The sequence below is a fragment of the Nyctereutes procyonoides genome, unplaced genomic scaffold, assembly GCF_905146905.1.
Source record: "Nyctereutes procyonoides isolate TBG_1078 unplaced genomic scaffold, NYPRO_anot_genome, whole genome shotgun sequence".
Taxonomy (NCBI): Eukaryota; Metazoa; Chordata; class Mammalia; order Carnivora; family Canidae; genus Nyctereutes; species Nyctereutes procyonoides.
Genome location: NW_026575034.1, coordinates 3,119,133 through 3,130,094, shown reverse-complemented (window position 1 = coordinate 3,130,094; position 10,962 = coordinate 3,119,133).

Below are 10,962 nucleotides of genomic sequence, written 5' to 3'. Positions count from 1 at the left end.
CCGTTTTGGTCCAGGACTTCCTGGCAGCCCTCAAGGCTGGTTGCTTAGTATATTAAGCAATATACTAAGGTTTACACATGACATTGTCTATACTTTTGTTTCTGGCATTAAATCTTTTGCTTTTCAATTTTTAATAGAAACTAGACATCACATTATTGATGTGTCATCAAAAGCAGTGCCAGGTTCCTATTCTCCCTGGGAAGGATTTGATGGCTAGGAAGCATATAAGCTAGAAAGCATACATCCTGGGGATTCAACTCAAATATAAGCAGACCAGAGAAGCACTGGATTCAGGGGCCCAAGATGTAAAATCGGTTTTGTGCAAGGGGGGTAGGCAGCTTCCGAATTAAATTGTTCAAAAGACTCAGATTTCTGGCATTGATGCATTCCCTGGACAGACAGAGATTTGCCAATGATACGCCAGTGTCTGTGCTATGTGCTAGGATCACAGGGGTGAAATGTGTGTGTTTATGGTATATTTTAAGAACAAATGTAAGAGTGACTTAATCTTTCAAAAAAGATTAAAACTGTATACTAGTGGTAACAGATGAATTATGACCTACTGGTTGTGTGTATAAACAGCAGATAACTGGAGATGTATTAAAGTGACGGGAAAAAATAACTCTAAGTTCTCCTGCCACAAACCATGTGTATGATGACTTTGTGTGTGTGTGTGATATCATAAAGCATTAATGTCACTGGCCATCGTTGTTAAACAAGTTGTGCCAGAGTGAGCTACATATTTTCATGTATGATGTCTGCATATTTGCACTGAGAAAAAATATTTAATGTTTACAAACTGTATAACTGCTTGCTGGTTTTATTTGCTCACCCTTCTAAATACACTTGGGAAGAGGCTGGTTTCTTTGTTAAGATCTAACACAGTTGCTTATACAATATCCATTGTGAGCTAGCATTAGAGATAACAAACCTCCCCCACTCTCCAAAGGATTGTGAAGAGGCAAGTGCCAGAGAAAAGGCCAAAAAGCCTGCAGAATCTCCAGTACAAAGTCCAGAAATTCCTCTGTGTTCATTCACTCCAAGCACACACTTACTCTGGGACAAAGGGCACTTGGAGAGTGTAAAGTGTCCCGCCTTCCAAAAGCTAAAATAATAAGGGCGGTATCTACTAAAGCTTGATCGTTGTATTTAATATGGAAACAAAGAGTGTGTAGCTAATTTCGATAACCTGAAATTTTATTCTTATTGTAAATAAAAGCAGCAAAGTGGAAGAAGATGGGGGGTCAGGGAAAGAAAAAAAGGAGGAAAAAAGGGAAGGAAAGGAAAGAGAACTGATGACAAACAGAACAGAGCATCCAAATTATTGGGTATCTGTCTAGCCCAGGTATAACTGGAGTCTCTCAAGGAAAGAGGGCAAGAGAAATATATGAAGAAATACAGCTGAGAATTTCCAAAAAAAAAAAAGGAAAGTTAATAATCCACAGATCCAAGAAGTTCAGAGAACTGTAAACAGGATAAATACACACACACACACACACTCACCTCTAGATACATTGGAGTTATCCTGTTGAAAAAGAAAGAGAGGACAGCCCAGGTGGCTCAATGGTTTAGCACCGCCTTCAGCCCAGGGCCTGATTCTGGGGACCTGGGATCGAGTCCCACATCAGGCTCCCTGCATGGAGCCTGCTTTTCTCACTGCCTGTGTCTCTGCCTCTCTCATGAATAAATAAATAAAATATTTTAAAAAATAAAAAGAAAGAGAAAGAGAAAATATTCATGGCAGTTAGAAAATCTATTTATTACATAGAAGCAAAGAAAATTCATACAGGCAAGCATGTAAAAAGAAAAATAGCATCTTTCAAGTACTCACAAAAAATTTGTCAACCCAGAATTTTATATCAAGCAAAAATATCTTTTAGACAAACAAGAACTGAGACCATTTATTGCCAACACCCTTGCACTATAAGAAATGTTCAAGAAAATTCTTAAGCAGAAGATTCCAGATACCAGATGAATATTTGGATTTACCCAAAGAAATGATCAGGGCCAGAAGGGTCCAAAGGAGAGTAAATATTAAAACACACTCTTTTTCTTGATTTTAATAGTTTTCAGGGATCGTCAATGGCCAAATGAAAAACAGCAAGAATATATTTTGGAGTACGTCACATATGTAGAAGTAAAATGTATGCCAACAATAGTACAAATGTAAGATGAAAGAATTAGAAATATATGTGTTAAGGTTCTTCTTCTAAATGTGCAGTGGTATATTGCTTGAAAGTAGATGATTATGAGTTAAATATATATATCAAAAACCCTAGTAGAGCAAATACTTAAAGATAGATATAACAAAAAGTTATGGAAATAAAATATTTAAATATTCAATTTTTCAAGAAAAGAAGAGAAAAAGAAACAAAAGGCAAATGGGACAAAGGATAAATAACCAAATGGTAAGTTTATGTACAACTACATCAATAATTTCATAAAATGTAAATTGTCTCAATCACCTCAATTAAAAGACAAAGATTGTCAAATTTAAAAGAAAAAAATTGTATTTTTGAGAAGTTTATTCTAAATATAAACAGATGAAGAGTAAATGGTAAAATATAGTCAATATATGTGTGTAGAAGAATCTAAGGATTGAAGTAAAGTTTTACCTCAAGTAGTTGTAGTGTTGTTGTTCATAGAAGTGAAGAGGATGGAAGAATAATAGGTTTGGGAAGTACAAACAGTGGTTTAATTATGGACACTGTACTCCTCAAAATCAGAAATTAAATTATGGACTTTAGGCCAAATCCAACTGGCCTCCTGTTTTTGTATGGCCTATAAGCTAGGAATGGTTTTTACACTCATAAATGGCTGAACATCAACAGAACAATATTTGTGACATGGGAAAATTATGTAAAATCCAAATTTCAGTGTGAAGAGGAAAGCCTGTTGGAATGCAGCAGCACTCATTCACTTACACATTGTCTTTCCCACTGCAGTGACAGGGTTGAGATTTTGTGACAGAAACCACATGTGGCACCAAGCTCACACTTCCCATCAGCACACAATAAATCACGGTGGCATAGTTACTACTCAGCAATACTATATGTCACGTGTATTATCACGATGTGATATTTTTATGCAATTTTTATTACCAGTGAATACCCACCGCATCAAAAGCAGGAAAGAGAAAAGTGGACCTCAAATGTTATGCTTTTCAGACACAGTGGAGCGTGGATTATTCTGATATAGAATTAAACTGCAAAGCAGTGTGTTCATTATGCGATGACACTGCAGCTAGACAATGCATTATGTGATGACGTGTGACCGTATCAAGCATTCACCACAATATTCCCAATTCACAGGAGATCAACAGTCCCAACAGTTAGTTTAAAACTTAATATCTCCTCGCAGAAGAATTTCTTCACACAGATATAAATAAAAGTAAGAATAAATAAATAAATAAATTAATTAATAAATAAATAAATAAATGTAAGGCTACACCATAGTATATTTCCAAGGGGCTCATTTGTTAGCTGGCTAAGCAGGGAAAGTTACCGATGCTGAGTTAATTAAATCAGGTTTGATTGCAGTGGCCCAAGAGATGTGTGCAGAGTACACTTGCTTAGTTATCACCCTTTTAATAACTAAAACCACTGCTCAAAAATAGTTGAGAACATGGGGAATGATATCAATAGTCAAAAACAAAACAACTTTTATGTGCTTGTATGTGCTTCTCACGACTCTTAATGGGTCAACAATTGTCACCAACACTCCTCGGTTGTTGCTTATTCAAGGAGTTAATACTGAGTTTGAAGTGACTGAAGAATTAGCCTGAATGATCTGTGTGAAATAACTGCAAGAAGGAATACTTTCAAAGCTGAGAGAATATAACTCAGTATAAAATGAAGTGGAATCTGCTAAGATGTATTACAACTAATCATGATAAAAATACAGATGGAGCAGGAAAAGACATGATTTAATGCGTTTACGAAGCTCACGGAAAGTACAGTTTCTGTAGCCTATGGTCATGCACTGCATTATTCATATGAATATTATTCGTTGGGTGATGTAGTATGCCGGTAGAGGCAATGGTGAGCTTCGTTTGCTCATGACTTTGCCATTTTGGATTTCTTTATTTTCAAACCTGTGTGAGAAAGAGAAGGAATATGGGGAAGTCACGACTATTTTATCTATCAAAGAACGGAAGTAATAAATCCATTCTGCTTGATTTGAGATTCATCAGAATATGGATGGTATTTAAAGACATTAGAAGGAACATGAGCATCTATGAGAAAATAGAGGGAGAAGGTGCAAGGAACATGCCCCAGGGCACCTCAACAGATACAGCCCCAGTCAACCAGAGGAAAATATGAGAAAGCCTTTGAAAGTGACAGCTACAAGAGGAAGAAAACCAGGAGAATTTGACGGCAGAAAAGCTAAGCAAAGTCTCAAAATGCAAAGTGAGGGGGTCCTGGGTGGCTCCATCAGTTAAGTGTCTGACTTCGGCTCAGGTCATGATCTCAGGGTCTTGGAATCAAGTCCCACATTGGGCTCCCTCTTTATCGGGGAGTCTGCTTGACCCTCTCCCTTTGCCCCTCCCCCAGCTTGTCCACTCTGTCTCTCTCTCAAATAAATAAAATCTTAGAAAAAATATGAAACAAGAGTGTCATTTATGACCTGTGATATTAGTCACCAACTGTCACCAAGGCAAGTCACAACTTTGCGGAACTGCATTTCCCACACCTGTGTATTAGTAGATTGGTAGTACCTACCTCAAAACATCCATTACACAGGTGAAATGCAAAGTGGATATGAAAGGACTGGGAGCCCCACACAAACGATGACAGTGATTGTTATCATTATAGTCATGCGCAAAGATTCCTCCACTTTGTGCCAAATATGCTTGAAAAGATCAGATTCTCCCATAACCCACCTCCCCGCATAGGTTTTACCAAACTGGTTCAGGTGTGGATAACCGCAATCTAATTGAAATTCTGTGAGTCCTAATCTAAAACATTTCCGAGGTAAGACCTACCCAAGGATATAAATCTCTCTTTCAGTAAAATGGGAGTAGTGTGTTAAATCCTTACAATCTTTCTGGAACAAATACCCAACTCAAGTTGGCAGCTCCCGAGCCACCACCAGGCCATAGGCAGGCACAGTAAGCTATAGTCTGAATTCTGGTAAATAGTGCCCCGAACTTTGGGGAAATCATAAAAGCAGATGAATGAAAGCTGTGTCTACAGTGCTCTGGCTGTTAGGCATGATCAACAGTGAAGGTAAAAATAAACAGATATAAATGTGTCTCTACTTAAATCTGGATCTTTCTTTATAGATTTTTATTAAAATGCATTTGCAAAAGTACAAGGGTTAGTTTGTGTTTTCCTTTTTTTTTTTCACAGTGATATATTGGAATTGTTCAATTGAAACCATATGTTGGCTCAATAATTCACATTTGCAAAATGTGTACCATTTTAAGACCCAATAAAAACAGAGGGGAGGGGACTAATGTAGCAAGATAAAGACTCTTGGATAGATGGACGTATTGTGTTTCCAATCTGTTGGAAAGGAAGAAAGCCTCCTTTTTGATCCATTACCTACAGAGCAGAAATGTAAGGCAACTGATGCAATGGCACACTGGTGTATTGGGAAACAAAACAAAAGATCTAATCTAGAGAAAAAACAAACCTAGATTCAAATCCAGCTTTTCCACCTCTGGCTCTGATTCTTTTTGAAGCATTTGTAATTTCACTGAGACTCAGTTTCATTTCTTAAAACATGAAGCTAATAATGCCTATCTTGGATCTTTGTTACGTGGACTAAATAGACTTTATTTTTTTTAAGATTTCATTTATTTCTTCATGAGAGACCCAGAGAGAGAGGCAGAGACACAGGCAGAGGCCAGTGCAGGACTCAATCCCGGGACTCCAGGATCACACCCTGAGCCAGAGGCAGAGGCTCAACCACTGAGCCACCCAGGAGTCCCCTAAATAGACTTAGATGAAGCATTCATGTGTGGAATACATGGTTGAATTTGACACCAAATGAACTGGTTGACAAGTTAAAGTTCATTCTATACTCTGCCCTTCGTTTTCATTTTTTTGTTTGTTTCTGGACATTAATTATGGAAAACTAAAAAGCTGAATGGGATAGTGAATCTGATATACCCAAACCTGAAGCATGAACAGGAATGAAAACGAATCCGATCAGCCATGAGCAACTTCTATGCACCTCCCCACCCAGTTAAAGCTTCTTCAAGGCTAGTGTGCATCCCGATACCCAGGGACCTTGATAAAATGCAGATTCTGATTCATCTGGCCTAGGGATGGTTCTGAAATTCTGTATTTATAGTAATCCTCAGGGGATAACAATGCTTAATCCCTGGTAAGCAACTTTTTTTTTTTCACAAGGGATAATTTAAGGAAAATAAAAATGTTTATAGGCCACTTTTTTTCTTTGAAATTCATAATTTTATTGAACCTTATGGAGAAAAACACTTGTTATTAGACTTTAGGGTACTAACAATAATCAACATTATTATTGAAATCTTACCATGTGCTAATTACAATGCTAAACGCTTTACAAATATTTGTAAAGAGTCCTTATGTATCTATTACTATGTTAAGTATCTCCACAATAAAAAACCAGAGACCCCAAAAAGTTAAATGGCCTGACCGTGCAAACATTTCAGATTTCTTAAAACAAATCAGTTAGATTTCTGAGCCTGTGCAACTTTCTGCCTATGGTTTACTACCATGTAAAATATCAATGACAAATTAGGTGCCATCCATTACAAAAATGTCACTAAACGAGAAAATTAGAAATTGAGGAATGTGGGAACTTCTTTCCAATCTCTTTGGATAGAGCTTTAGAGTTCACAAGGGTATTTATATGCATTGTCTTATTTCATCCTGGAAACTCAAGTTCAGGATTATAATTTCTAGTTTATATCTGGTGCCTAGAGCAGGACCTGGCACATAGTAAGTGTTCAATAAATACTTGCTGAGGTTCAAAAATTATAAACATCTTTGAATAACAATACTAACAATTCTTGCTGAGGTAATGAACCCACAGATGAATGAATGAATTTATTGGCAGTAATTGCCTACAACCCTGCCGAGAAAGATGTAAGGCTCAGATAGCAAGCGTGTTGTGATCGATTCGTGATGTAGACCATGGCTGTAGCACAGCCTATGTCCTATAGCTTCCATCTTTGTCGTAAGACATCAGTCCTGGAGGGAAGATTAATTTAGCCTTAAATCTCCTGGCTTAGTAGTACAGGCAAGCTGTGCGAGAAAATGAGGTTTAAAAAATGCGGACATTGGTGTAAATAGATTGGCCTCCAGGAGCCAAATTGCAAAATAAAGACACAATAGGAGATTAGAGATTGAAATGTGCAAGGGTTGGCTGGTTTACTGGTGGTCACAACCCAAATGTTCAAACTCAGAAGAGGCAGGAGATTGAGTTTGTCCACAAAGAATATGGGAAAGGAGCGAGTCAGAGCGGCAGTTCTCAACAGTGCTGATTGAAGACCATTCAGTGAAGATGGTGCAGTGGTTAAAGGTGTGGCTTCCCCAGTCCTCTTCGGGCAGGTAAGTCCCTATGTGGAGATGGGCGCCTCGGTTAAACATTCAAAATATTTACAGCTAAGGTATCTTGCATTTGGGGTATGCTAACTAGAGTACCTGCTAATGTAGTCCTCTCAGAATACCCTAATCATTTCACATTCCCACACGCAGCACTGAACAAAGACAACTGTTGAGGCAGAAATTGACCTCTCTCAGGTCTTTCTGGATACACTGGGTTATGATGTGGTAACAAATAACTGCAAAATTCAGCAGCAAGCAGACCTAAAGTTTATTTATCACTCATGCCCAGTGTCCAGTTGGCTTGGCAGTGGCTTCTGCTCATTCCAGTCACTCGAAGAAACAGGCTGAGAGAGGTTCCATCTTTTTTTTTTAAGATTTTATTTATTTATTTATTCATGGAGACACAGAGAGAGAGAGAGAGAGAGAGAGAGAGAGAGGCAGAGACACAGAGGGAGAAGCAGGCTCCATGCAGGGATGTCCTCCCAAAGACCAATATACTGCCTCTTAAGGTGGCGTTCTGTGGAGCTCAGCCCTTGGCCCCTGTCCAGCAAGACCTAGAGGTCGACGCTATTAACAATTCTATTCTAATTTTTGCTGCAGAAAATGGACCAGATAAAGGATATTATTTATATCCTGCTTTATTTGATGTCCATTAAAACAAGAAATTAATACTCTTGAAATAGACTTATACTGAAAGATTTAATTAAAATAATAGAAAACAATATTGATTCCACCTGACAGGACTCTCTTCAGGACTCTCTCTATACCAACAGACTCTACCTTTTTTTCCTGATGATTCAAGATACAGTCAGTCCTTCCACTTGGGCTTTGTTTTCTCTCTAGTAGACCCCATGGACATTAACACTTTAAATCCTGGAGGATCCACTGTGAAGTGCTCCATGATCAGTCATGGTTTCAGTGTCCTTTGGTTCAAATTTTCAAGGGGGTTTAATTCCTGGGTCAACTGTCTGCTCTTAACTCAGTCATCTGTTGCCCAACGGGCAGGAGGGGTTAAACTAAAAAGAAAAATGAACAAATCCAGTACAAATATGTCTAAGCAAGAAGATATACTAGAGGGTATAGCACTAATACCACCAGATGGATCATGGCAGGATATAAAGTTTAGCTTAGCAAAAATAAACACTCTCCAATAATAGAATAAACTGCTTATTTCTCCATCCCTGGAGAAATTCCAACAGCCATCAGTGGCTACTTGCTAGTGATATGATTGAGACTATTCCTCTGTTGCATTGGGAGTTAAATGAGATGATATCTCAGAAACCCCCTAGCCATAAGATTCCATGATTGACTGACTCCATAGAATAACATAAGAAAAATCAAGTTGGTTAGTATTATGTCACATACACAACACAAGTAATGTACCGTATCTTTCATAGTGAATAAAGTATCTCCAGACTTTAACCCACTACTGTATTGTGCAAACTCCAGCATGGACTCTATTTATTTGATCCCTAAGGAAGAGCTGAGAGATGATAAAAGGGGCCTTGGTATCCCTAGAAGATGTTACTTGTTTGCAGTTACATCCCTGGAACCTCCCAGTGGGTGGGGATGGCTGGGAGAGAGCATGTGATTCTCAATGCAAAGATTTGGGTAAGAAAGCAGCTAACCCAACCCAGTACTGAGTCAAAGAAGGAATAGAGGAGGCATAACCCTGAGGTCTTTAATGAATAGCAGTCTCTTGTACCACATCTGGACGTGGCCTCCCAGAAACAGATGTGCTCAGACAGGTGCATGTGGCTCGCCCTCTCACTCTGCTCTTCTCCTTTGCCCAACTCACTCCATTTTGAGCATGAGAATCTATGCTCATTGCCTTTGGTATTATAGCAAAACAGAAAAAATACATACAATCAAAATAAAGATGATCCCAAAATGGTCTATTATTTGTTGGCTGTCAAGTACTACCTTTTAAGTGGCATTTAATACCTTTTTTATATAACAGTAATAGCTAACACTGGAGGACACTGGAGTTATCCAAACTATCTGGACTTTTGCAGGCATCTTTATGAAAGTAAGTTCCCATGACAAGTCTTTTCTCGAAAGTTGTATTTTCCGGGGGATCCCTGGGTGGCGCAGCGGTTTGGCGCCTGCCTTTGGCCCAGGGCACGATCCTGGAGACCCGGGATCGAATGCCACGTCGGGCTCCCGGTGCATGGAGCCTGCTTCTCCCTCTGCCTGTGTCTCTGCCTCTCTCTCTCTCTCTCTGTGACTATCATAAATAAATAAAATATTAAAAAAAAAGAAAGTTGTATTTTCCTATAACTTTGGCCTATTATGGACATTCCATGCTCAGAAGATTAACAGCCTTTATTCATTCTACAAATGTATAATGAATACTTACCTGAAGCCAGACAATGAAGCTTGCTTTGAGAGCAAGCAAATAGTTTAGAGCAAAAATGTCAAAGTGATTTTGGAGAGCCATGCTAACCTTGAAGCGGCCTTGGACCCTTTGTTCCAGGCCCCAAAGAAAGGTTAGCACAGTGGGCAGGAGCTTGGGTGCTTGTGTCAGGCAGATTTGTGTTAAAATCTCAGTTCCTCAACTTACTAGTCTTATGACCACGGGAGCTTCAATTCCCTCGTCCGCAAAATGGAGATGAAACGTGGTAATCCGGATTTGCCATGATTAAATGCGTGCTATGTAAAGTACTTAGCCAGTGATAGATGCTCAGTGCTGCATTCCTTCAGTTCCAAAACGCATTTTCTTTTTTTTTTTTTTAATTTTATTCATTTACTCATGAGAGACACATGCAGAGAGAGAGGCAGAGACACAGGCAGAGGGAGAAGCAGGCTCCATGCAGGGAGCCCAACACAGGACTCCATCCCGGGTCGCCAGGATCACGCCCTGGACTGAAGGCGGTGCTAAACCACTGATCCACCAGGGCTGCCCCAAAACACATTTTCTGTAACATTTTAACATCTCTTGAAATTAGGAAGTGACTTACAATAGACGGGTAGTGTAAATGCCTGACAATTAGCTAGTTTTATTATAATGTAAGTGCTGGACATTAAGCTTCGGTTGTCAAGGCATCCATTTCAAAGACATCCATCTCAAACACATTGGCAACTGCACAACTCCATAAAGAGCCAGGCCTCCCCACCCATGAATTTCCCCTTTTAGAAAGCCCTGTCTGAGTAACCCTGCTTTCCCTTCTCTGGGCTTACTTCCCACTCTTAAGTTTTAAATCCACTTTTAGAGTAAAACTGGAAAACTCTAGGTCTCTCGGTCTCTGTCCCTCTCTTTGCATCTCTTTCTCTGTCCTCTCTCTTACCGCTACCTTACTTACCCCATGGCCCTGGATGTGCCAGGGAGCCTCCAGATCTCGTGAGTAAATGCATTTTGTTGTTGATCAAAGTTCCCTAATGGTTGTTTCTGAGGTGTGTTCTGCAATCACACGAAGAACCACAA